Consider the following 13,670-nt stretch of genomic DNA (forward strand, 5'->3'; position numbering starts at 1 on the left):
CAATATTGGAAAAATCGATAAAAACTGAGAAAAAAAAGTCGATTTAATAATTGCCACTTTTGAGGACTTCCCCTACTGCGGCCTTGGAGGTTTTGTTAAATCTGCCCCCACTGCACATATATATATTCAGGGCGTTACAAGGGCTGTTGTCGTTAAGCTTATGGAAGGACAAGCTCCTATTACCGTCAGGCATGGAGGAGCATATCAAGAGTTATACGAGGAGCTGGAGGCCGATCCTATTTTGGGCCTGCCTTCGGATTTTATGACTCCCAAATATAACTTCGACAAGCCTTTCAAAGTCTGTATTGGAGACCGGGAGGCTTGGAAACGTGGCCCCCAGTGGTGGGAGATTCAATGTGCTACCCTGATGGCTCCAAGATGGAGGAGGGTGTGGGAGCGGGAGTGTACGGGGTGAAGCCGAAATGTAGCTTTTCGGTTAGCCTAGGGAAACTAGCTACAGTTTTTCAGGCTGAGCTAGCTGCAATTAAGTTCTGTGCTACCGAGATTGAAGGGCGAGGAATTATTAATTCTAAGGTCGTAATTTTCTCGGATAGTCAGGCTGCTCTACGGGCAATTAGTTCCTATCAGGTTAACTCAAAACTGTTTTGGGACTGTCTAGGTGCCCTGAAGGAAATTAGTGACCAAAATAAGGTCTTTCTGGTCTGGATACCTGGTCATTCAGGACATAAGGGTAACGAAGTGGCAGATTTATTGGCCCGGGAAGGCTCTGCGGGATACTTCGTTGGCCCGGAGCCCTGTTTTGGGGTTCCGAAGTGTGTTAAGACTGCGACCATTAACTTATGGGTACAGAGTAGGTCTCAGGAGTGGTGGCTTGCCACCACTGGGCAGAGACAGGCGAAGGAGTTTATTAAAGGCTATTCGCCGAGGCTGACTGCAGAATTAATCCGTCAAGGCCGTGGGGCTATCAGGATGATTGTAGGCCTATTAACTGGCCACTGCAGACTCAGAAAACACATGCATCGCATGGGCCTGGCAGATGATAGCCTTTGTAGGTTCTGTCAGGAAGAGGAGGAAACGGCACTACACGTGTTGTGTCAGTGTGAGGGGCTCGTGTGGCTAAGGATGTTACTTCTCGGGGAGGAAAAACCAAGGCCTGTGAGTTTTACCCAAAAGTCACTCTCCAGCATTAAGAGTCTAATTAAAAGGACAGGTCTGGAGGGTGAGCTTTAAAGTTATGGGAGCCACAATAGACCCAAAGGGGTCGCAGTGGCGTAGGCCCTGAGGCCGCCCTAGTCTAATCTAATCTAATCTAATCTAATCTAGCCAATTTTTATTTTCAAACTTTGTATTTTTGTTTCATACTTAATACTAATTAATATTTAATAATTAATAAAACCATACATTACACGGAAATAGGCCAATAGAGTGATGCCCAACCTATCCCTCGCTCAGAAGTGCACTTAATCATGAGAACTGCTTATGCGCAATAAATAAAATGAGATTAAAGAGCATTGTTGGTGCCACTTTTGGGGAAATCTCAAAATATTGTAAAATTTATTTCCGGTTAGATAGTTTAACGAAAAGTTTATAAGTCAGGAAGCAGCTAAACAGATACCAGTTTCAACTTCCTGCTCTCTGTCCCCACCCTCTTACACAGAGAGGGATTAGAGAGCTTGAGAATGAAGGAGAAAATTTCTAAAAACCTTTTTCATTTTTTTTTTTTGGATTCAGGCGGTCTTAAATTGTGAAACGATCGCAGCACAAAGTGGTATTCAGAGAAAATGGAAAGCTTTTGAAAGCTCTCTCTTATATTTTCAAAAAAATCTGTTAGCCACGCCCAGCCTTGGGTGCCTAGTGTGGAGCTAAGCTCCTAATTAGGGGGAGCAGAGGAACTTCGTTTAGCCATTTTATGCAAATCCATAATCTACGTAGAGGATTTTAGATCAAGGCAAGTTCAAAGTAATAAGCGACTAGCGTCACCTGCTTTAATTTCTTAATTAAGTGCTCTGTCCTTAATTACTAATGGTTGCCTCTAAAGCCAGTCTCACCTGTCCAGCCAGTCACCATTTATCAGAGACCACCTTCTTCTGCATCGTGTTTTTCGTTTGAATCCTGGACTCACCTCTCCAGCAGAACTCCTGAAGAAACCTTTTTTAACATTTTGCTGTGGCACAAAGTAAGTTAAAACCCAAATTATAACTATTTAGTTTACCGAGATCTCTTAGATTAGATTTTGCATAACACAGGGAATAATTAGTTTTAAGGATGTCGTGTTCTTGGACATCCAGACGCTTTACCAGGCATTACTTGCTATGAAGACTAGTCTAGTTGGTGAGGGACTGCTTAGAAATCATTAAGATAATTTTGAAGCCATATTAAGACTTTTACTCGTTTGATAACCGGGTATTCTGGTTTCATTCATTTCATTGGAAAACGCCTTGTTAGTGTGAATGGATGGATGTGTAAAGAATGGATACGTAAAAAGTCGCAGGAGTGATAGGGGAAAACCCAAGGTTGGAGGCAGGAAAAAAGAGTTTATAGCAGCTATTTGCCCAATTCACTGCGGTGTTATTCCAGCAAAGCTCGGGCGGCCATTCAGATGATTTGCTTGGACCTGGTAGAGAACAACTGTTACATGTTCTGTCAGAGGGAAGATGAAACAGCACACTGTTCGTATTGTTTGTTTCAGTGTGAAAGGCTGGTTTGGCCAAGGGGTCATCTATTCGGAGAATAGACTCTTCTAAGAGCGCTTTACCATACTCTTAAGACTATATGAAAAGAAAGAGCTAGAGTGGGTACCATAACAGATATTCCTGAATTACTGGCCTACCCTCGTAAAATCTAATTGAATCTATGTCTAATTCGATTTTTATGGAGTTGACTAATCAATTTTCAATTCACGACCCATCTTTGGAAGCTGATGATTCATAGGTGAAGCTCAAGATACCTTATCTTTCCTGAAGAGGTAATCTCTCCATTGGGCAAGCAGTGCTTAGCCTACTCCCATTACCCTAGGCCAGGCCTAGGCAGGCTTGTGCTTACTAAGAGTGCCATGGTCATTAAAAAAAAAGTTGCAGACTCGGAGATTTATTCAGTTAACTCTTGTCTTGAATTCTAAGTGCTAAATTTGGTTATCCTAATTCATTGAAGATAATCGCGAACATTTGGGATGAAGTGAAATATTTGGGAGTAAGGGAGGAGAGGGACGAAGAAATGGGGGCACTATTAAAAGATAATAAATTTTAGCGCTGGCCATTAGCACAGAAGTAAGACTAATAATCCAATCTGTGGAGATGTTCGAGAAGTGGTATGTGATGAGGTGTACACGCGATTAGATTTCTAGAAAAACATTCTGTTCCTGCTGGAAATTGATAGTGCAAGGGGCCAACCAACACTCCTAACGACTGGAGAAGAAGCCCCGGTCAATTACAGTTATTGGTACCTTCAGACTCTCTGGTGTTGGTGTGGAGGTGGCGATCCTTTGGTCGGTGCCGACATACATTCTCAGACCCACCAAGTAAACTGTTATATGTACGCATGCGTGCTAGTCGGTGTGCATGCGGCTGGTATTAGAGGTGTGAGAGACCTGATTTATTGCAGTCTAATGTAATCGACAGGGGTAATTACCCTTCTCTCTGTACCTAAGATGTGCTTCAGGTCTCCGACACTTCACGCACACACTTCTAGCTCCATTCTTAGGAGTGATTTAACCCTAAGGGTATCCTCTGAAGCTCCGTATCTTTGTTTTCGCTCCTCTCTCAAGGTGTCCTCCTCCTTCCATTTCGGAATCTTCCCTTTACATCAATTAAATGCTGATATCCCTCTGATCTTAGTAATTTTACGGTTCATCTGATGCATATTTTAATCGTTTTAAATCAATAATTATTACATAAATCGATCACAATTCAACAGATGCCTGTAGTTTTATTTAAACTGTTTCAAATGTTCTCTACACAGTATACACATCAGACACACCTATACAACTCTCTACACTACTCTGTACATATGCAGAAGATACAGCCAATCAAGCTACAAGTACTCATCCTTCATCAGCTTCATACAAGTTACAGACACACTTACATAGAATCCTGGGCAAGAAGTGGCGAATTAAAATGAACCCACAGAAATGCCAGCATGCCACGTTTACTCTCCAGCGGGGCTCCTGACAACCTGTCCTCTTCAACAGCAATCCTCTTCCTTGTACAGATCTGGTGCGCTACCTTAGGCTCTACATATACAATCGACTCATGTGGAACCCACATACTAGACTTAAAAGACAAGCAATGACGAATCGTGCATAACTGCTTTACAGACTTCTTGCACGACGCTCCAAATTACCTATTGAACTTAAACGCTTAATACGCAACACTATTCTCAAATCTATGTGGACTTACGGACTAGAGCTGAGGGGTTCAGCCAAACCTACAAACATACGAACTGTACAGTCATTTCAGTCAAAACTCCTCCGACAGATAGCTGACGCTCCTTTCTACGGTGACTAACCTCACTCTTCACAACGACCTCAACATTCCCTTCGTACACCAACACGCCAAAACGAAATACCAAAAATTCCATACTGCTCTCTCTAGTTGCTCTAATCCTATCGTACTGTCTCTTGTCTCTTCCGACATTCCTAACAATCCTCCTCGCCGACTAAATCGCCAGTATCCCCGCGACTTCTTTGCAGTTTGAAGATCATAATGATTGTTTATTGATTATTCGTCTTATTGTATAATAATTAATCTTTGTTCAATCTCTAACGTTCTAATGTTATCCCTTAAACCTTGTATCCTGTTTGCTCATACACAGATCTGTAACTCTTATTTGAAACATTTCCTTTAGGAAAATTCAATTAAGGACACTTCTAGAAGAGAGAGGTGGTTAGGCTTCCCTCTGACGTGACATTACTGTTTATTGTACAGGTTTACCAACTGTTTAGTATTAATAATAATCAAATTTGGGACTTTATTTCCAAATCTGATGAAGAACGGCTCACCGGAAGAGCCTCTTTACAAACAAAAAAGATCGATCCGTACTTTTTGGGGTCTCTTATCGTTTTTATTCTAACTTCAAATAGTGATTACAAACACATATATCTACAATTTTTTTTTATTGGCAAAATTATTCCAAAAAATTTAATTGAGGGTACATCTTTGAGGGGTTGATAAGTAGATTCATTTTTAAAGCGATAAGAATTAGTTCTAGAGTTAGAAGTTGGCGTGTTATAACTATGAGAAGGTAGTTTCAGGACATTGAGGACTAGATGCTCCAGGTTTTTTTTAAAGATATAAATAACAAAGACAGGTGCTACCTAATTTAAAGAACCGTTCGATTGATTTTGGAATGTATTTAAAAGAAAATTTGTTCTAAGTTGTATGACAATGTTTAAACGATCTAGTAAATTAGGGAGATCTAGTAAATTAAAAACATATATATAAGTTTTATGAATAATAAATGGTGGTAGGGATAGTTTCTTTCTTTAATAGACCTATGGGAGACAAACGGTATGCAGTGATGAAGATCCAACGTAAAGAGGAGGAGCTGGAATATAATAGAGGTTAGAGGTGTGAAGGGGAAACGGGCGTCTCAGCGCTGTATAATATATATATATATATATATATATATATATAGAATGTTTAATAAATCTAAGAAAAAAAGAAAAGAAAGAAAATTCATGAACGAGTTGAGAACCACTGGCGGGAATACTATTAGTAGTGGCCGCCCGGCGAACTATTAGTGGAAACAGCGGCCTCCTTGATCCTTGAGGGAAATAAGTAAGGCTAGACAGCGCTATCTATGTGCGTGTGCTGCTGGCAGATCCAGAGAGAAGAAGGTGTCTTGAAAATTTATTACCTAATTGGCAGTGGTGAAAGCTATTAGTGCGGCTATATAAGTATTTTGTTTGAGAGTGTGTTCGTGTGTGTGTGTGTAAGAATGTAAGACGTAACAGAGAGGAAGGTAAAAGAAAAAGGAAGTCAAAAAGGAGAAGAAAAAGAAAAAGAGACTAATAAAAATAAAAGAACAGAGGTAAAAGTATGCGTATTGGTAGCGTAAATAGTGACCACACTGCTTTCGGGTCTTCCACTTCTTCTGGTATCGGCAGTGGGTGGCCGTACGGCTTTTCGTCTTTGTGTGTGTAGAAAGTGAGGAGTGGTGCTATCTACCACCAATGTTTCACACTATTATCTCTGCCTTCATAACACAGCAGGTAATACGGCTACTGGTAATTAATACAAACCACTGCTATGTCTGGTTACCTAGCAACCGTACCATTTTTACATCAGGACCTATGCCATCTGCTCCTTCTTCCCTTTTTTTTTTGGTTCCTTATTTCTTTAGCATCTTTTTTTTTTAAATGTAGTGCAACATTAACGTTACCTTCTATCTATTTTCCGATTTGTTTTTAAACTCTGTACTTCCGTTTACAGTGGGAACAAGAAGGTCGGTTATTTATATAATATATTATATATCATTTAATACTTTCATTTTACTACGAAGATTTATAAAAATCAAAATCAAATAAATGTTGGAGTACGCTAATCACCCCAGTATTCGATGAAAGTATTGGCAAAGTCGGTTAGGAGTTCCTTGCTCATTATCCTTACAGACCTGATCTTGCCTTTCTGGATTTTGGTCTGTTTGTTTCGATTAAAGAAGCTTTGCATGGTATCAAGTTCAAAGTCAACGAAGAGATAAAGAAAAAAAAAAGTACAAAACTGGCTTCGAGATCTTGATAAAGAATTCTTCTCTAAGGAGATAAGAAGACTCGTAAAAAGATAGAACAGGTTCATAAACGATGGTGGAACTCACGAAGAAAAATAATCAAAAAAGTGTATTGATTTATAGATTTATAAACCATTTTTGGTATTTAATTATTGAATGACCCTCTTATTATTGATTATATTTTTGGAAACTTTGAAAATGTTTCTAGATTTTCTCTTTTATCAAACGACTAATCAATTCACTTTGTTTTCTTTGCAGGTGGTGCATTAATTTTAAAGTATCGGAAGTGATTGTTACCGGAAGTGTTTTCATATCAGATTTTTGTTTGAATCAGTGCGTAAACAATGTAAAAATTACGGATATCCCAAATTCCAAAAAGTCATGCGTTTAAATAGTTTTTTTTATGCTATAATTTTTTAAAAATTGTGATAGTGTCTAGTTAGCAGACTATCAAAACGAAGGAAAACTACTGTAGTTTGTGCCACTATCCTGACTCAATAAAGGTGAGAATTTTCTATTTCTATTTTTGTGTATGAATAGAATTGTGATTTATTCTTATTCTCAATACTCAGTACATTAACTCAGCATCTGAACCCAAAGGTTTAAACACAATATTAGTATTATATGCAGTTTTTAAGATACGAGGGTCGTTTGAAAAGTCCTTGCAAAGTCAGAGAGATAGCACTACTGGCGCGTATCGAAGTTATGTTTAGTTAGTAGCATCTATTGGAAGAACACTCCAAGTTTCAGCCAGATCGGTCTATTTCTTTGTGGTTGGCATTCGTTTGAATCGAGGAAGTCGAGTGATTTTCAAAAAAGGGACGAAAAAGAATTTCGTGTGTTGATTAAACACTACTTTATGAAAGGCAAAACGCCTCAGGAGACTAAAGAGAAGCTTGATAAACATTATGGTGACTCTGCACCTTCGATTAGAACAGTTTATAAGTGGTTTCAAAATTTTCGGAGTGGCCATATGGGCACAAGTGACGCTGAACGTTCTGGACGCCCTGTTGAGGTTACTACTCCAGAAATCATTGATAAAATCCATGATTTGGTGATGGATGATAGAAGAGTGAAGGTGCGTGAGATTGCTAGTGCTGTGGGCATCTCGAATGAACGGGTACATAATATTTTGCATCAACATTTGGACATGACAAAGCTATCCGCAAGATGGGTGCCGCGATTGCTCATGCTTGACCAAAAACGAAATCGTGTGAAGTGTTGCAAGGACGGTTTGCAGCTGTTCCAGAAGAATCCGCAGGACTTTAAGCGTCGTTTCGTCACTGTGGATGAAACATGGATACATCACTACACTCCTGAGACCAAAGAACCATCTAAAGAATGGGTTACCAAGGGGGAATCTGCGCCAAAAAAGGCGAAGACCGTTCCTTCGGCCGGAAAGATTATGGCGACTGTCTTTTGGGATTCGCTAGGAATAATCCTCATCGACTATCTGGAAAAGGGTAAAACTATTACAGGTGCATATTATTCATCGTTATTGGACCGTTTGAAAACCAAGCTGCAAGAAAAACGCCCACGATTGGCCCACAAAAAAGTCCTTTTCCATCACGACAACGCACCATCTCACACCTCAGCAGTTGTGGTCGCAAAATTAATGGAAATAGGGTTCCAACTCGTTTCACATCCCCCCTATTCTCCAGACTTGGCTCCCTCGGACTACTATTTGTTCCCCAATATGAAGAAATGGCTGGTGGGAAAAAGATTTTATTCAAACGAGGAGGTGATTGCAGAAACGAATGGCTATTTTTCAGACTTGGACAAATCCTATTATTCGGAAGTGATCAACAAACTAGAGCAGCGTTGGACGAAGTGTATAAGCCTAAAAGGAGACTATGTTGAAAAATAAAAATGGTTTACCCCCAAAAATTAAGTAGTTTTTATTTTTGCACGGACTTTTCAAAAACAACCCTCGTATTAATATCATCATAATCATTCATAACATGAATCATATAACAAAATATATAAGAAAATATGTAAGAAAAGTTAGTGTCATGCATCACATGTTCTGATTCTTTTAAATTATTATTCTATAGTTAATGATACTTGAGGTGCATTATTATGTAATGCACGTTAACTCTTTACTGAATGTGTTCCATTCAACCTCGTTATTCGTTAAACAAATCGGGCTCATTTAGATTGTCAATCATTGAGCAATGATAAAATGAGAAATAATAATTAAGGTTTTTAACATGTAATCCTTAAAATAGTACCTATGTACATGGGTTCAATAAATCAATGTTTAGAGCACAATAATTCAAAAAGATGGAGATCTCGAAAAACAGAATCAAGTTGATCGAAAAAAGAGAATATGGACTCCCTTATTAACACCCTATTCTTTTCAATGTGTGTTAATGATGTTTTAACTGATGCTGCTATATAGTTATTTAATATTTTTTTTTTTTTCTGCCAAAATTCTTACCAAAAATGTTGTCAACATTGGCCTAGCCAATTTTCTAGAATTTTCTATCTCCTTCCGTTTTGGTGAGTCACGGAGTTTTCATTATTTTGTATATAATTTTGATTTAATTTTCTGTTCTATCCAATTAGTATAAGTGTCGATTTAAGGTTTATGACTTATTTTCTATTTTCAGTTATTTTGGGTTTAATTTTCTGTTTCGTTAAAAAATGTTTGTTTCCTGTTTTGTATAATAAGTCGACGTACTACTTACCGGATCATCTCCAACTCACGGTGGAACTGAGGTACCCTATTTTAATTTGGGGCTGATTAGGGTTACTTTCTCGGATAGCTTTGGCTTTCTGGTCCCCTAAAAGATTTCGACAGGAACCCCTCTCATCCCTATCCGGTGCAGTCCTCATTAATTCCTAAAATTCTGAATAGAAAAGAAATTACACTAAACTTTTGATGCAGCCAACATAAAAATTAAGATATTACCCATGATAATATTTTGCAAGATTTATAAATAGAATTAATAAAGATAAAAATAAAACGGCTGATTTACATCCTTCTTAGGGTATCTCTTTGACTGGAAGAACGTTGTCGGTGAATTAATTTTGGCATGTATATTGGTTGCATGTTCTGGTTGTTAATTAGAAACTGCGGACGAGGAGAAAGCACGAATAAAAGAAGTGTGTGTAAGAAATAAGATCATTAAAATAAGAATGTCTTGTTTCCTTTTCAGTTGACTGTATCTAATTACTTCTTAAAATCTTGTTGAACTATGCGACTTATTTCTTACTCTATTAGAATTAAGAAGTATTGAAATTGTGCTGATTTCCTATTTTGGGTTGCCATCGGAAACGTTAGCGATAAATTTATGTTATTTTGAATTTAATGGGGAAAAAAATGAACTCTAATAGTATTTGATTTTCTCAAAGACGACCTAATATTGTTGTTATTTAGGGCTTATTGGCCTTTGAAGCTGCGATTTTTGCCGCGAGGGTTGGATACAATGAACAGTCACTCTCTGAGGAAGACGCTTTGCTCTGAAAAGTTCTGCAATACTCGTTGGTGGAAGGTTAGGATAAGCCTGTCCGAAATTCCGGTTTATTGCTTAAATTAATTTCTTATCTCTCAGACAGATATTTTCAGATCTGCAGTAGTGGTTCAGTGTTCTGTCCTTTCTCTTCGATAAGGCCGTGAGCTGGCGCCATATTGTACATCCCACCTACTCATTTGACCTACCCAAATCATCCATCCGCATTGCTTTGTGTGAAAGCAAATCTTCTCTTCCTAGAGACTTCTTACAGCCTGTCTGGAGACCGACAGTACACTAAAAAAAGCTCTGGGCTCCGGAAGTCCAAAACTTTGAATATGAAAATGAAAGTAAATCACACTCCTTATATCGACTACTCCACACGTTTTTCCCAAATCTAAGACTCCAAGGTCGTTAATGATGTTTTTATACTCGTTTCTATTAAATATTAAATGGTAATATCTACACTTTACTCCAGTAACTTAGTTTCTTCAAAGTTGTTCAGTTGTTAATGAAGAGAATTCTAATAAGTGTATATAGGTATACACGCTTCGTCTTCCATTATTTAGATTAGAAGAATAATAAATAATAAATAGGAAATGAAAAAAGAAGTTTATTAAATTAAAGGACCACAGTGAGGATGAGGGATTTCTTGAAAAAGGGTGGTGATGATCGTGTATGAGGCGCCTCATCTTGTTATTCATTCAGTAAGCATCACATCCTGAGTGGTGTCCTCATCGTTATTTTTGGCACAGCCCCTGAAACCATTAAATAGACACGCCTCTTCGGAATCGACCCTATCTGGCCAAAGTTGCATAGTCAGGGACATTAGAGTGTATGTTGTCTTGCACTTATACCAATTGCTTACAGATGGATATTTGGCAACAATGATTGGTTCATAATAATAACAATCGATGAACGCGGGGTTTATTGATTTCTTCCTCCCATTCTTTGTATGATGTACCTCGCGATCTAGAGTGTAGTGACATCCGCTACTCCTTTATAGGTTTTCCTGGATTGCACTGTATACTATTTCTTATTTCCGCGGTTTAATTTGAAGTGCTAAAGCTCAACATTTTTTCCTTTTTCCCTATTATTTTAGAATTTAAAATTTTCAAGAATGTAAATTTTGGCTGCATTGTTCTGCTGATAATTCTGTTAATTTTCTCTTAATCCATAATTAAGAGATACATTGCAATCGAGCAGATTTGCAAATTTTACTTTTCTTTTAGCCTGAGTTCTTTTGATTATTAAAAGCGAAGAAATAATTAAAGATGATTTGGGTTTTGTTGGCTTTCACTTTAATGGTTAGATTAACAGAATCTTGCTTTTTCATACCGTCGACTTTTAACTTGAAGAAATGGGAATGCAATTATCGTAACACACTCGCGAGATCCTTTCTCGCCATTTGCTTTTTTTAGTCAACAACCATATACTAGTCAATAAAGACGTCTAAAAAGTCAAAATTCATTCAAAGAAGTCCCAATTACCAGGAAGTTAGACCCAATACATCAAAGAAATAAGATGTTTTCTTAAAAGAAAAAACTTAAAATTGCTCTATTGGTACCAAACACGGATGTTAACATTTTTATTTTTTCCACCTTTTTTTGCTTTACAAATTAATTAAGTGTAAAACAAATTCGAACAAGAAATCAAGGAGAACAGTTGTAAGTTTTTTGTGAATAGTTCGTAAAGTTAGGACATTTTTCTATAAAGTACAGGCTAGATATAGGCAAAATTATTTATAAGGTGAGGCGTGTCTTAAAAAGAATAGAAATAATAATAAATAATATAGACAAACTATAGACAACCTCGTTGTTGATTCATAAACTAGCCTCTTATTATATTCATTTTAGGGGCGCCACGGTAGACGAGCGGTTAGAGGCGAGACCTGCGAAGCTAATATGTATTGTGGTACTGGGTTCGATTCCCGGTCTTAGACCTTGGATTATATTTAATGGTTAATAAAAGAAATTTACAGTAAAGTATGTTTGCTAGTCGCCTCCGTCCACGACACCTAATTGGTAGTTGGACGTTAAGCCCCGTCTGAAAAAATAGGCGATTACTTTACTTTACTTACTACTACTATATTCATTTTAGATGACTTTATTTTATGTGTAAGAGGAGTGTTTGTGCCCAGTGAGTGGCTTCTCAGTGGCTTTTGACTTTTTCTTACCGTGGTTTGTAGTGGCTTAAAGCCAAAAACCACTGCTGCCTAAACATCTATTGCTATAGTTGGCCCCATTACAGCCCTCCTAGAAGTTAGAGACAAACGTTTCGCTTATCATAGTAATGTCTATTTTTTTTCAACCGGGCTTTACGTCCAACTATATCAAGTTAGGTTGTCATGAACAGAGGCGATGAGCAAACATAATTTAGTACAAAGTTCTCATTTTAACCATTGAATAAAATCAAAGACCTAGACCGGGAATTGAACCCACTAAACCAACAATACATCTTAGCTTTGTGGGCCTTGCCTCTAAGCCGCTCGGCTAATATAGCGCTTACGTTTCGCTTATTCTGTTACTCAATACCCGTTTACATGAACTAGAAACGTAAACATAAAATATTTTATAATAAACAGGTAAAGAATTTTAAAAAAATCCGAAGTTTTCTTTTTTTAAATCGCTCACACTATTGCATTTTATAAATAACTTTGAAATTATTATTAATTTTTTGCTTCAGCGTACTCTCATGAAAGCATACATACGCTGTGAAAAGATAGCAAAGGTAAGGTCGGTGTTATTTGGTTATTCAAAGCGTCCTATCTTTTTTGTTTTCTGGTATTGTGGTTCACCAGAACCATGGGCTCCTGCAGGCGATAGTTCTTCCGCAGAAAGTTTAGGACTTTCTTTTTTTTAAAAAAAATGACTTAGCGAACACTTTTGAGGTCTTCTAAGTCCGGTAAAATGCGCATGCTCAGAACTTTCTGTTTGGAATTTAATTCAACAATTTTTGTTCTTCCTTTCTAAGGTGTCACCTTTTTCATTATAAGACTTCTTATAATTTTTTAAACTCATAAACAAAATCTCACCTATGACTATTTTGGGATGTTCACTAGTTCACAAAATCACCTTTTTATTAACAGCACATACAACGACTTGGAAATAAAATAGCTTTTTCTTGTTTCATTCTTTCTATTTGACTTCTACATTTTTTTTCACTTTATATTCTTCTCCAGCTATGATGTCACAACTCATCATATATAACCTTCTTAAAGAGATCAGGTTATAAAGGAACCTACTGAGTGCTTGGTTTGGGTGATAAAAAAAATATATATAGAAACCAGGTGTAAGTTTTAGTAGGAGATTCCCTTCAACACCATCTCGCGGTCATAAACAGTATCATTTAAAGCAGTCAACACAACCGCCGTATTATTTATACAGAGTTTCACTTTTATTTCATTTTTTGAAGGAATATTGGATTAGTTGTGTTGAACATTTTTTATTTATTTATTTATTTAAATAAAGAACAAATATAATCCTGGTTCGTCCAGGCGTACACACCACCACTTCTTTGTGACACAATCCG

The 13,670-nt window shown here is 37.5% G+C and overlaps 1 long non-coding RNA gene across 3 annotated transcripts in view; it reads left to right on the top strand.

Moving 5' to 3' along the window:
* LOC141456206 (uncharacterized) overlaps positions 1–13,670 on the top strand; it is a 304,563-nt gene that overhangs the window by 82,399 nt on the left and 208,494 nt on the right. For all 3 annotated transcript variants that reach the window (XR_012459651.1, XR_012459652.1, XR_012459653.1), the window contains one exon: positions 6,943–7,187. This is a non-coding gene — a long non-coding RNA (uncharacterized lncRNA). The remainder of the gene's footprint in view (positions 1–6,942; positions 7,188–13,670) is intronic.

This window comes from Rhodnius prolixus, unplaced genomic scaffold (genome assembly GCF_049639745.1).
Source record: "Rhodnius prolixus isolate KJV_2025 unplaced genomic scaffold, Rpr scaffold_4, whole genome shotgun sequence".
NCBI lineage: Eukaryota > Metazoa > Arthropoda > Insecta > Hemiptera > Reduviidae > Rhodnius > Rhodnius prolixus.